Source organism: Mytilus californianus, unplaced genomic scaffold, assembly GCF_021869535.1.
Source record: "Mytilus californianus isolate M0D057914Y unplaced genomic scaffold, xbMytCali1.0.p SCAF_5, whole genome shotgun sequence".
NCBI lineage: Eukaryota > Metazoa > Mollusca > Bivalvia > Mytilida > Mytilidae > Mytilus > Mytilus californianus.
In genome coordinates, this window is record NW_026262701.1 from 39,285,535 (window position 1) to 39,300,069 (window position 14,535).

At 33.3% G+C, this 14,535-nt stretch overlaps 1 protein-coding gene across 1 annotated transcript in view; it reads left to right on the forward strand.

Annotated features, from left to right (window-relative positions):
- LOC127701903 (uncharacterized) overlaps positions 1–14,535 on the forward strand; it is a 231,899-nt gene that overhangs the window by 60,862 nt on the left and 156,502 nt on the right. The gene's annotated exons all lie outside the window — the stretch shown is intronic.

Genomic DNA, 14,535 nt, shown 5'->3' on the forward strand with positions numbered 1-14,535 from the left:
GTGTTCAGCTAAACCATTACCCAATACCTGTTTTGTTTTAGAGACGCAGACCTAGTACTTTTTCAAGTTTTAAACAATTATAGCTCGACGTTAAAGTAGCCAACCCTCTCTTTTCAAAATAATTGAAACTAAATAATTATTAATAAAATAAAATTCATTTTGAAACAGAAACGATAATAACAAATATATCACACTAACATCCCCTTTCAAGCAAATACGCAAGAAAGAACAAAGCCTGAACGAAAATTCTAATATGATTTGGCCTAATTAGCACAAAATGACTTTGACACATGCGAACAAACTTACTGTTTACATTCTCGTTATTTTTATTTTTATCCTAATAAAATATTTATGTTTTAGCTGCTTACATAAAATTTACTATATATCGTAGTTAAAACATCCTATATTTACCCTCCGTAAGCTTTTTAAAACTATTAATATGAAAATCAATCAAACCGGCAGCGTTCTTTATGGCTGTTCCGTCCATTTAGTAAACCTCCCCGTAAATGCACATGTGCGATGACTCATAGTCTAAAAATGTATATGAAGCCGGGTGGAAATAGGCATCATTATAACAGCACTCGGTTGTAAATATTGTAAGGATTCTTTATTAAAGGTCTTAGGACTTCAACAAAATAACAGTAGTCTCATATAAAGACCCTACAAAACACAATTATAAAATACTATAAATACTAGTGCAAAGACAGATAACTCTGACATGTTTATGAACAAGTACATTGCACTGTATAACATTCTAAGTAAAATAATATTGTCTTTCTCTTTTACATCTATATTTTCTGTCTCAAAGACTCAACTTAAACTTGTGTCTTACATGTATTACTTTATGTATCTCATAAACTTTACTGCTAAATATTCTGTTACCATGTAAAAAATATACTCTACATGAATTCATAAATATTAATAAATGAAGCAAAACAGCAAAGCATTAAAACATCTACATGCAGCAACTAAGCAAAGCAAAATATTAACTAAATCATAAAACTACATAATACAACTCTTTGCTTACCTCAAGTGCTAATTTGAAGGTCACAAGACTATGTACATCATATATGTATGGCTACATCAAATATTAACCTGAAGATAAATATGAATTTATAACTAATGTGTTCCATGTCTACAATATGACTTCATTATATGAATACACACTAAACATACAAAATTCTGTTCCCTTAGATGCTAAAACATAATAAAGGTTTTAAAATGAATATTCAACTATTTAGATACTTCTTATTTATACACAAGAAAACTCTTTCTTTCTGTTTTATATCATTTCACTCCATAATAATCTATTATTTAAGATTATTTAATATTTTAATCATATATCAATCTTTAATGACTTTAAAGCATTTTATGGTTAATTAATTGTATTTATCATTCATGAAGGTCAGATTCACACTACAGATTCATTTCTCCATTCAATCAATCAATCTAACCAAATCTTGCATACTCTGTTAAAAACTCTAAGACTATCAAAATAATGTGAGAAAAGTATATATAACTGACCTGTAAAGTAATAATTCAGATTCCCAAAGATACAGCAGTAAATACAGCAGTATAGATCAAGCAATTTACAAACTCCAGAATAATGAAATATAACTGCTCAGTACATGTAAGACAGTTGAAATGAGAGTGTCCAGATCAATAGAAATTTCCCTCAAAAATCAAACATGTGACCAAAATCACTATCCATATAGAAATATAGCCTTAATTAAGATTCTAAATATAGAAATCAAGGTTACATAGGCAAACAGGTACATTGGTCAGTATAACAGTATCCAGACTGAACAAATTAAATACCATTCAATTTGTAACTAATAATATCAGATGTATGAAAATCATTTTATTCCAATAAATTTAATCAATATATACAAATTAGCAATTACAAAAATATACTAAATTCTACCCTACCACATATGCAACAGTATCTCCGTTGAAATTGGAGTAAGAGTATAATATAAAGAATTAATTTATATGATTGCTGATCACTTTATGGAAAAAAATGCTGTTAGGCCTATAACTAATGGTGAAATAGAAAGAGTGTTCAGGCATGAAATATGTGATGTAGCTATCAGTTCTGTATTCTAAAAATTGACAGAGGAGACCATCTTTAATAATCTTTAAAAAGTGAACAGTCCCAGATTGATGCAGACCTGTTTACCCCGTTTAAGCTAGTAGTGTAGTTTATACATTTGGAAAGTGTAGTTTTCAATATTTAGGTGTAGTTTTTAGTTTTTTTACAAGTCTCCACAAAGTACTTTAACCGATGAGCGGCGCAACGCGCCGCCAACTTTCCAGGAGGGTCTCATGACCCCATAACATTTTTGAAAGAGTAGATGCAGAATCCTGCATTCTGGGCTTGGAGAGTCATGTTTTGAAGATACAAAATACATAAATTCAATAGGATTAATAATATTGAATACAATATATGTTTTCTTCTTAAATTTTAATAATTTATTCTATTGTAAATTCGGATACAACTACGGTCTGTCAGTGGTCCAAACATCGGGAAATTTACGTTCTCTGACCTCTTGATCGCATTAACGTTTTGAAATATGCCTGGCATCACAATATATGTAACTAATTCAAAACGTTTGAACAGTTTAAATCATTAATTCAAACTTTTGATAATAATTCAGTAAAACAACAATGACTAGATTTTGCGAACATAAAAAGTCCGTTCGGCATAACCCGCAATGTATGTGTTGATCTGCCTTCTTGGATGAATCGAGACACTTCCAAATCGCAGCATATTCCTGCCTTAAACGCTGACAAAGCTTCTTATGTTTGTCTTTTCCATTCCCCCTTCAACGTTCAATCCATGATACTTTCGTTTCGGCATCGCGCCAAGTATCAAACTTGAAAGTCACGATCACCAGAGCGTTTGCAAGATATAGCTTTATAATTATTATCAAGCGCGTAAAAGACAAAGACTCAGTTTTACGTTCGGATAACTTTCTTTGGACTCAAATTACATACTGCCATTTTTTTTCTGTAACATCTTTGAAAGCATAGAAATTACCTATTTTGGCGTAATTTGCGTGCCAAAAAACGTAAAAATTACGCTAAAATCGTAGTGGTAAACAGGTTTTTTTGAAAAAAGTGATGATGAAATGTACATATACATGTAACCCAAGACCCGCCAGCAAAAAAGCCCAGATTTAAGGAGCCGCCTAGCAAGGCTGAAATTGAGAAATTGGCGCTAGCCAGAACTGAACCAAGAACCAACCAGCAGACAGTAGGGGGTGTTAAAATACTTACAGGTAAAGCCGTACAATGCAAAATGATTACAATGGAAAGAAAAATACAATCATAAGAATATGATAAATTGGTTATTATAAAACCATTTTAATGATAAAAATATATAATCGCGAGGAAAAGGCAACCTAGAAATATTTTTTAACCTTTTTTAAAGATAAAATGTACTCCTTATTGTTGTTGAATGTTACTCAAATAATATTTTAAAGATTTGTAATGTATTCATAGGAATGATGACGCGAGTTACTTGCGTATTTTTAATATAAATGAGACCTACCTTTTTTTGTCAAAATGAAAATAAAAATGTTGTTCCTTGATATTTGTTTTTTCCCTTGTAGATGATGGAAAGTTCATTACATGTGCAACCATACTTAAAGAATATTATAAAAAAAAATCAACTTATATTATTTAAAAAAACAAGGTAATTATGAGCATGCTGAAAATGACAAACAAAACACCAAACACACAGTGAGGAATCGAACCCCATCATCCTACAAATTCTGGCAATTTTCTACACAAGGAAATGCCTGTACCAAGTTAGGAACAGCTGTTTTCTATTAGTTTGATGTGTTTGAGCTTATGATTTTGATTTTGCCATATGCATTTTCCTTGGAGTTCGGTATTTTTGTTATTTTACTTTTTTACCAATATACTACCAGGGTTTATAATTGTTTTGTTAAGTATTACGACAGCGAAAGCATAACTTGCCTTGACAAAAAATATTTTCACTACAAAATTGTTACTGACATGCAAGTACATAAAAATTAGCCGAACTAAAAATTATGTGTCAGTCTGAAAATAAGGATTGATTGAATCGGTCACTATGCACACATGTTTTTCGAACATGCTACCAACATTAAACGTAATAAAATATGCAATAAACACACTTGCAATTTTTAATATGAATCAAGTCATTAAAATATGCATAATTCTTCACAATGAAAATGAAATCATTAAAGAATTACTTGAATAGGTAAAAAAAGGTTCAAATATTTAAGGTTGGCTAACTGAAAAAAAAACAGTTACTGTAGCCGTTTTGAGGATCTAGATGATTCTACATTAAGGGACATATATTGTGCTACTTCTATGGAAGTTTGCAGACCAAAAAAAAAAAGCACTGATTGTTCCAAGTCCGCACTGGTCGAGATCAGATCAGCTATTTCCAGAGATGTAACTGGTCCGCCTTATAATCTGGAAATAAACATAGTCAATGGCAATCAAATCATGTAATAACGGTAATGTTGAAAAACTTGAAAAGGGAAGCGAAAGATGTCCCGGTCCATAAAAAGTCATATGCTGAAGATGATAAACAAAAGCTGTATTCCAGTTGTATATTCAATACTGAGAACCCAGTAAGAAATCAAAACAAAGTCTTCTGGGATGTTATGTTAAATTTTGGAAGAAAGGGACATAAGGGTCTTTAGGGGATTTAAAAAAAAAATTATGCAAAAATCAAGATGACAAAGGGCAGGAGTACTAAACAAGTACACATAATGAATGCAGCCAATCAAGATAGCAGTCACATTTTTCCAGCAGCCAATTTTAATGATATGTTTAAAAACCAAAAAACTGTATAAGACTCAAACATTCCAAAAATCTCAAAACCTTACTTAAATATCATAGTACCTCCTTTGAGAGCGGAATTCGACATGTTCGCGCCTTGTCGTGAAACTAAAAAGAGGCAATCCGTTTTATATATCAATGATGCTAGCAGCCACTTTTTTGGAGGAGTTTTGGAGGAAAAATTGTACAATGTGAAAAATCTGTTTAAAAAACGTGTAAATAAAACGTTTTTTTTGTTCTTTTTTCTCGTTTTTCAATTCCTTATGACTAGGAGGTACAGAAACAACGTAGGAATAGAAAATAAAAAAATCAAAGTACAACTACTATTGTTAATAATTGATTTACGCAAGTACACTCGGCATCAAATATCTAGTATTTCAGTTCAAACCATTTTCAAAATCTGTTTCTGTATATATGAAAAGAACACATTTCGATATACATGTAATGTGAATCTCTTTTTTAATGTGAACAAGTATTTTCTTTAAAAATCGTGGGCCTCGGTGGCCGAGTGGTCTAAGTAGTTACTACTGTAATCACTAGCCAGTCAACACTGAGGTTGTGAGTTCGAACCCCGCTCGTGCGGGTGCACTCGACTCCAATCTTAATTGACTAGGATTGTCGGTTTTCCTATCGAAGGTCGGTGGTTTTCTCCGGGCACTCCGGTCAACACCTTTGAAATGAGCTAGGTCTGGTTCGGAACTTTGCCGTAGGTATATCGAAGGTCGGTGGTTTTCTCCGGGCACTCCGGTCAACATCTTTGAAATGAGCTAGGTCTGGTTCGGAACTTTGCCGTAGGTATATCGAAGGTCGGTGGTTTTCTCCGGGCACTCCGGTCAACACCTTTGAAATGAGCTAGATCTGGTTCGGAACTTTGCCGTAGGTATATCGAAGGTCGGTGGTTTTCTCCGGGCACTCCGGTCAACATCTTTGAAATGAGCTAGGTCTGGTTCGGAACTTTGCCGTAGGTATATGACGAGGAGTACCGAATGTGTGGTTTTAAAAAGGTGAAAGAATTGCCTTCATGTGAAGAATCTACCCACAGCTGTCTTTCAACCTTTCGTACTTAAAATTCACATTTGCCGACATGATTTCTCAGTCAAAGTTATGCATAAGAGGATAATATGAATTACTAAACATACACTACACAAGACTACATAAATTATCTCATTTAACTACCTAGCAGTAGTAGAAAAGGATGTAACTTGAACGAAGATTTCTAAATAAAATTAGAAATCAATTGTTCAGAGAACAATTCAAGGTCTTTCCACCCGAAAAGATCGATTTGATACAAAAATATTAAAATTCGGGTTAAAATGTTTTTCCAGCGACAAATGAAAGCTTATTGTACGCTGGTTTAAAAATATATATGGTTTCTAGACATTTTTTTTAAATAAGGAAGATAATTTGTTACTTCCGGTTTGAAAAATGTCACTTCCGGTATTATTTGATAGTTTACCTGACACTAATTCCAAAAATATATGGTTCTATATACTTGTACATTACACAAGTAAAAAAAATAGCTACTTCCGGTTTACACAAGGTCACTTCCGGTTGGTTTTTCCAAGGTCATATGGCTTGCAACCTTATGCATAAAGTCCCATGGCTTTATCATGTATTCATATGAAGTAAAAGCAAAAGGTCAAAATTTAGAACAACAAATTTACCAATGACCTTGAGCTCAATTTGAAGGTCATAAATCAAGGACCTGAAATCAAAAGACACTAGGTCTTTATTATATATGGTGAATGAGTTATATCACCATACGCGTAATTTTAAATCTAAGAGGGGAGAAAACTCCAATTTAATGTTAGCGTACCTTTTCAACCAAAATGTATATGTTACGACATGTCGCAATTAACAATTTTGTAAAAATATGTTGTCGATATCTTATACGGTTTTTGAAAAGAAGTGAAATTAAGCCAAAATCTAAATTTAGAATATGACCTTGACCTCTGACCTTGACCTTGACCTAATTTTTCTTTTTTTTTGGACCAAGGACCTCAATTCAAAAGACCTTAGGTCTCTATCACTAATGGTTTACCAGTTAGAAATGCATATCACTTATATCAAATGCATAAGGTGGAATTACTCTCATATGGAGTCTCCTGATAGCTTCTGTCAAAATAAAACGTAACATCCTGAGGATATAATGAGCATTTTTGGAAAAATAAATTTGTCGCTTTCTTTTACGGTTGCGAAGGAGATCTCATAACAGGAAAAACAGTGTTCGGGCAGATAACTCTTACACAGAAAAGTGTTCGTTAAATAGGGTCAGTTTCAAAAGCGTATAGACTGTATGATATTATATACAAAAAACTTAGCGACATCTTTTGAAACAAAAATACAGCGTAAAAATTTGGCGGAAGAAAAAAAAAAGAAAATAATCAGAACAAAACCAATAGGTCTTTCCACGGAAAAGTGGAAAGACCTTATAATTTATTAAGCAGGCATATATTAATCTTAATATGTTCAAAGTCAACTAATTCACACAATTCAAATCAAGTCAAAGAACATGCATTCCCCGTTTCCATTCTCAATTTTATAATGTCAGCGTTTATACATGTAAAAATAATATATTTTTTTTAAATATCAATAAATATTTGCTTCAATAACAACATGAACAAATATAGTTCAATTCCAAATGTAGGACAGGGTTGGGCTTAAACTGTTTCACGGCAAAAACCAAACCGTCTTTCATGTTCAATCCACCATTTTCTACATCAGAAAATGCCTGTGCCAAGTCAGGAATATGACAGTTGTTATCCATTCGTTTGATGTGTTTGAGCTTTTGATTTTGCCGTTTGATGAGGGACTTTCCTTTTTGAATTTTCCTCGGAGTTCAGTATTTTTGTGATTTTACTTTTTTTTTTATACAAATAATATTACTGGAATTTGTGTAAATAAATGATTAAACATCTTAACTTTAACTGCCTATTAAATTCACAAAGCGAAACGTGAAATGAACAGATTAGAACAAAAACAACCGTTCCTTGGTACAGTTAAAATTCAACTTACCAACTTGTTAACGTTAGAAGCCAAAATGTCATTCCAACCGGTCATTTCCCGTAATTTCGCGGATCTCGGATACGCATTCACTACACTGCAAATATGCATTACCATAGACTATATACCATAACTGGTTTCATTCATTAATAACAGTTTCAATAAGCACACCCCGAATTAAATCCCTTTTTTTTTTTTTTTTAGAAATAACTACTTTGTTATGATAAGAACGACAACTCTTGCACAAAAATTGGAGGAACGGTTTGGCAAAAAATATATCAACACTGTTAATTCTACTGAAAACGTTGATTAATACATGTAAGGACTTAAATGTGGTTTCTCATATCCACCACACCTGTACACAAATTGGGCAAACTTAAAAAATACGAAAGGAATATTATTTCATCGGAAATCATCATTTCAATTTCACAAAACACATACAACATATATCAACGAACGACACATGGTCCTTTACAGCTTCATTGGTAGTCACGAAATGTGGTAGGGTTCAACCAGTGGAAATGTGCTCATTCTATACATTGGCCACAGTACCAAAGATAGAAATGAACATTGCCACTGATATGAACTGACATAAACATTCCAATCATCTTCACGAGTCAGACAGGATTGGTATGTATGTAACATAGCCAAACTCAACTATAGCTGGTTGGACATACCAAGAGATTCTCAATCCGGGCCATAGTACCAAAGGTAGAGTGTATGCGTTGCCTCTACTATGTACCATACTACATATTTACCCTAGACGTTCACAAGTCTTGCTTCATACCGAAATCGTGCTACAAATATCCTATTCCTTCACGATACTCATAGCATGAGATTGGGATATCCGTTATGTTCCATAGACCAACTTCAGTATTGCTGGCTGGATATACAATGAGATTCTCGACATGGTCCAGAAACCCAGATCTAAATTAAAGGTAGAGTAAGGTATGACCTCTAATGTGTACCGTAACACTGATACACTAACCTTTCGCTTAGCGTATCAATTGCTGACTGGTACCATGACCCAGTTGGAGAACCTCAGTGTGACCGGCCCGTAACAGCCAAGTTGAACTCAGTAAAAAAATGTTCATGGGAACATCCCATTGCCACCCTATATGGCCGGACTCCTAAAGGTCTGGTGTACCTATGACTACTACGGTACGGTGCATGGTAGAAGCAAGTTTTATTTCTCTTCCTGGTACTATGGCCAAGATTTAGAATATCTTAGTATTGTCAACCAGCAATAAATGAGTGCGGATACATGATATACTGGATAACACTCCCCATCTTATGCTGCAAGAATTATGAAGGTTTGAGATATATTTTGTACGTTGCATGGTAAAGGCAATATCTACTTCTACATCTGGTGCCATTGCACGGGGAGGAGAATCCCTTTGTATAACAGCCAGAAATAACAAGTTGCACCATGTTACATACCGAGTTCACCACAATCCCACCCTTTGCAAATAGAATCTTAAAGGTCTCGGGTAGATGTGTACCACGCATGTACAGTGAATGCCTAACTCTAATTTTGGTTATATGGCCCAGGTAGAACATCTCGTTTTATGGCCAGCCAGCAATAGTTGAGTTGTGATATGTGACATACGGGTACCTCCTTCACACAATGATGTCAGAATAATGAAAGGTCTATGATATCGGTAGAACGTTTTTACTAGGGAAAAAAGAAGTATTACATTTTCCCGGCTTTAGTTGGCCTTTCGTGTACGCAGGTACCCATGCAACTTTGGAGCGATGTGATTGGGTGTAAGGGAATAATATATATTTGTTTATATCTGTTTATGAATAACTTCGGTGTGTATATTTACAATATAAATTTTGAAACACATTGAAATATTTTCTTGAGAATTTTCTTTAGCTTCCAAATTGATAAAATTGATGTAAAATGACGGTGGACATGGATACCAATAAACAAGCTCCGTTCGAAGATGGTGATGATACCATCTGACTTTAACTTCTAAAGCAGAATCATAATGTACTTATATCACACATAACTGTTTTGTCCAGGTTTTTATTATAAAAAAGTGGTAAATTTAGAAAATGTTAGTTTTGTCGCCTATGGAAGAATAAATACTACGTACCGTTTTCCCTACAAGGACAATACATAGATATAATACAATTTATTTGTTTGATTTACAATTGCCAGTATTATTGTGATCGGTTTTCGGGATGAAAGTTATTCCGACAGATACAATGTACATCCCTTCGTTTTGATCGGAATTCCGAGATTAGTGCATTTCCAGAATGGTAGTACAATAACAGATGTCGGGTTAAAACAATTATAATGTTTATTATACATTTTGATTGTTTTTCTTCTGAATATGCAGTTATGTTGAGCAAAAGACAATCAAAATACGCGTTATTTATTCCTGATATTTTGTTCTTCCGAGAAGACCGTGCATCAGTACTTTGAGATTTATATGATTTTTACAGTAGAAAAACATTACGTTGATGGAAGAAAACATGTTTGTGTATCGACCTTTTATTAGATGATTAAATGTGTATTACGTCATGTGTTTACATCAGGCTTCAGAAATAAAACCAAATACTGTACAATCCATATTTTAACACAGGGGTCTACAAAGAATGCATCACTTATTCCGATTAGATGCAGCACATAACAAAATATAATCATGACTTTCAAAGTAAATATTTGTGGACGTTTGCAGGAAGTAAAATTTAACAAAACTGGTATCGTCTTCATACATGTCATGTATACGGAAGTAGAAAAAAAAAACATATGCCTCATAATATGCATATGATAAGTGGAGCTAAATTTTTAGATGAAATGTATCATAAATAAGTGGTATAATGTTCACATTACTTTATTTAATTACCCATACTTATTCTTATCTTTTCTTTTATATATGACGATTGTAGGATCTATTGAGTATTAGTGCACTCAGCAAAATATAGCATATTGCATTGTTGTGGTAGTATTCCATTTCATTAATACGTTCTTTTGTTTTTGTAAACAAATATTTACTGGATTACGGGTTGTGTATTGTTTCGTGTATAATAAATCTAAAATAGAAGTTATAGAAGTACCATTTCTGCAAAATATGGTTCCAATATCCGAATTGTTTGATTTTTTATCTTCGAGGAGAGAAATTTTGTTTTGTTCTGTTCATTTCTACTATCTCTATCTTTATTTTATTTACAAAAGTAACTCTAGCAATTTAATGGAATTCTGAATGGGGACATGCACAAAACCTACAAAAAAAACAGTTAGAATGCGTCCCTGACATTGTCTTTCAATTAACTTTCGTCAGTTAGTTTGTCGGACGAAGGAGACTATCAAATTAAGCTTTAAAAGACTACCACATTAGGGCACTATTTCGGTGAAGGGTCGTGGTTTTTTCTTTTTCTTGTAGCAAGGTTTCCTCTACCAATAAAACTGAACACCACGATATATAACTAAAATATTATTGGAAATGGCGTTAATTATTCATTAGGGTCTCTGAAGGAAGAAATGAAATGTGGCAAAATGAAGATGCAATGTCCCTTTTTCAAATCATCGATATGCATTTTACTGCTCTTGTGGATAAACACCAGAACTATACTGCAAATACAGAGAACAATTGGACAAAGGAAACACGAAAGTTCTCCTGGAAAAATTACACAGATTTTCGCTAAATAAGCGTCTTCCGTTTGACCTTTTGGGTCTTCCTAGTTACCCGTGTTATTATCTTTTAAGTTTACTTTTTTACGTTTCATCTCATACTGTTTGTACACATATTCCGGTTTTATGGGAAATTTATTCATAAGGATTCTCTGCCCTACTCGTGAACAGTGGTTTAAATCACAAAATTCATATCGAAACTGGCAACTATTAATGGTGCACCCCAAGTGACATACACACATCAAGTTGAACCACAGAGCAAGTTAATATAGTAATCGCCATATTCACTGCATTCATACACGAATAATAGTAGACAATACAAATCATTAACCAAAGCTTCAAATATAACTTCTATCTTAAAATTAACACATAGGGTTGAACATCTCAGTATAAATTGAGAAAGCTTCAATTATGAGATTTTTTGTGAAAAAAGCTGCAGGACATAAAATCTCTCATGTTTAATTTTTAGCAACAAAAAAAGTAACTTTAGTTTTTGGACATCATGAACCATTAGTCGGGTTAGCGTGAGTCCCTTAATTTGTAAAATGTACACCATTTCTTTACAACAAGCACAGTACAGCAAATTTGTAAAAAAGAAACACCAGTCTATTTCTTGAACTTACATGGAGGTTTTTTAAAAAGATATTTTAGTGAATATATACCCATAGGGTCCTATTAACGCGCGTCTGGCGTAAAACCAAAATGAAAAAGTGGTTTTCGTGGACATCAAAAAGATGCACAGCAGTATAACCTTCTTTCAGAAATTGGGACTAATTTGGAATTGACTTTTCCTGCAAACCGTGTAATTTTAGGTGATAAGGTTTATGAAAACCTTCCTTCAATTGTTACGCCATATAGGAGACACCAATTAAGACAAAACCGCAAAGGCAAAATAGATAATGCAAAAATTTAAGAGAGTCGATCTAGTGATCTAGTTCATGTTGAAACACACAATAAAATCACGATTCACGAGTTGATTTTTTTGTCAATCACGATTCACAGAAAATAAATTTCCATCACGAAAATATAAAAAAATAATAAATCTGTAGAAAAACGGATCACGATAGCGAAAATGCGCCGATCACGAAGAACGAAAATAACCCATCAGGCCCCTCGTACATAAATATTTCCTGACGTGCCAATCAATGCATGTCTTAAAATTTGGAGTCGACGCTAAAACACAGTTAAAGTAAATATATGTTACGCCTCGTTACTTTTCAATGCAATTGCCACTTGAGATATAATCTGTTATCGCACCGTCACGATTCAACTATTTAAATCCCTTTGAATTGTCAGACATCTATTTTTAGTTTAACAGTGTGTCTATATTTATCTTCAATGGGTTATACATTAGCGAGGCTATCAGTCGTTAACGAAGGTTTTATTGATGTTTGCACTAACAGGAAAGACATTCTGTATTTCAAAATAAAATCGATAATTAAGTAGTCTTTAATATTTATAGTACATCCAACAAGGTTCATATTAAGCTCCTTTAAAAATATAAGTTATATAATTGTTATTACCCCCAAATACCCATTCAAGTATATTTCGCCGTTCTTTGTTACCTTCGATATGATTGGATATTTGATATGAAGATATTTAAGAAATTTCCATGACGGGTAGGTACAGAGATATAAATTGAGTTACAACTGTATAGCACACTTAGTCTACACTGTGAACAACTGGTATAACAACTCGGTGATAATAAATACAAGTCATATAACGACTTTTATTTGACTTGATACATAAATAGAACAAAGACACGTCAGTGTTAATTGTCCACTTTCAACAAAGTGCGAATTGAAAAAAAAAAACCCGTATCATTGGGTAACATATGCGATTGCAGATCCGTGCAATTTTTGGACGGGTTGGACGAAGAACTAATTTGTGTAATTTTCTCCTACAGTTTTCAACCTAGATCCCTGAAACTAAACAGGAAGATTGCACATATGTTGAAGTTGTGTACCTGATATTACGGAATTGTTTGAGGATTTTTTTCTCATTTTTTCAGACTTTGGAGATTAGTATCTTATCTTGGGAGCTTGCTCTTTTTTCTGAAAATTTATTGGAAGAAGGTTCAATTTTTTTGAAATCAATTCCTACAGTTTTCAACCAGATCCCTGAAACTTCACAGGAAGATTGCACATATGTTGAAGTTGTGTACCTTATATTACGGAATTGTTTGAGGATTTTTTTCTCATTTTTTCAGACTTTGGAGATTAGTATCTTATCTTGGGAGCTTGCTCTTTTTTCAGAAAATTTATTGGAAGAAGGTTCAAATTTTTTGAAATCAATTACTACCATGACTACAGTTTTCAACCAGATCCATGAAACCTCACAGGAAGATTACACATATGTTAATTGAAGTTGTGTACCTGATATTACGAAATTATTTGAAGAAGTTTTTACATTTTTCAAGACTTTGGAGATTAATATTTTATCTTTGGAGCTTGCTCTTTTTTCAGCAAAACTATTGGAAGAGGGTTCAAATTTTGTGAAATCAATTCCTACAGTTTTCAACCAGGTCCATAAAACTTCACAGGAAGATTGCACATATGTTGAAGTTGTGTACCTGATATAACGGAATTATTTGAGGATTTTTTCTCATTTTTCCAGACTTTTGAGATTAGTATCTTATCTTGGGAGCTTACTCTTTTTTCAGCAAAATTATAGGAAGAGGGTTCAAATTTTGTGAAATGAATTCCCACAGTTAGAACCAGATCCATGAAACCTCACAGAAAGATTGCACATATGTTGGAGTTGTGTACCTGATATTACGGAATTATTTGAGGATTTTTTCTCATTTTTCCAGACGTTTGAGATTAGTATCTTATCTTGGGAGCTTGCTGTTTTTACAGCAAAATTATTGGAAGAGGGTTCAAATTTTGTGAAATCAATTCCTACAGTTTTCACCCATGATCCCTGAAACTTCACAGGAAGATTGCACATATGTTGAAGTTTTGTACCTGATATTACGGAATTATTTGTTGAATTTTTCACATTTTTCCAGACTTTGGAGATAAATAATTTATCTTGGGAGCTTGCTCTTT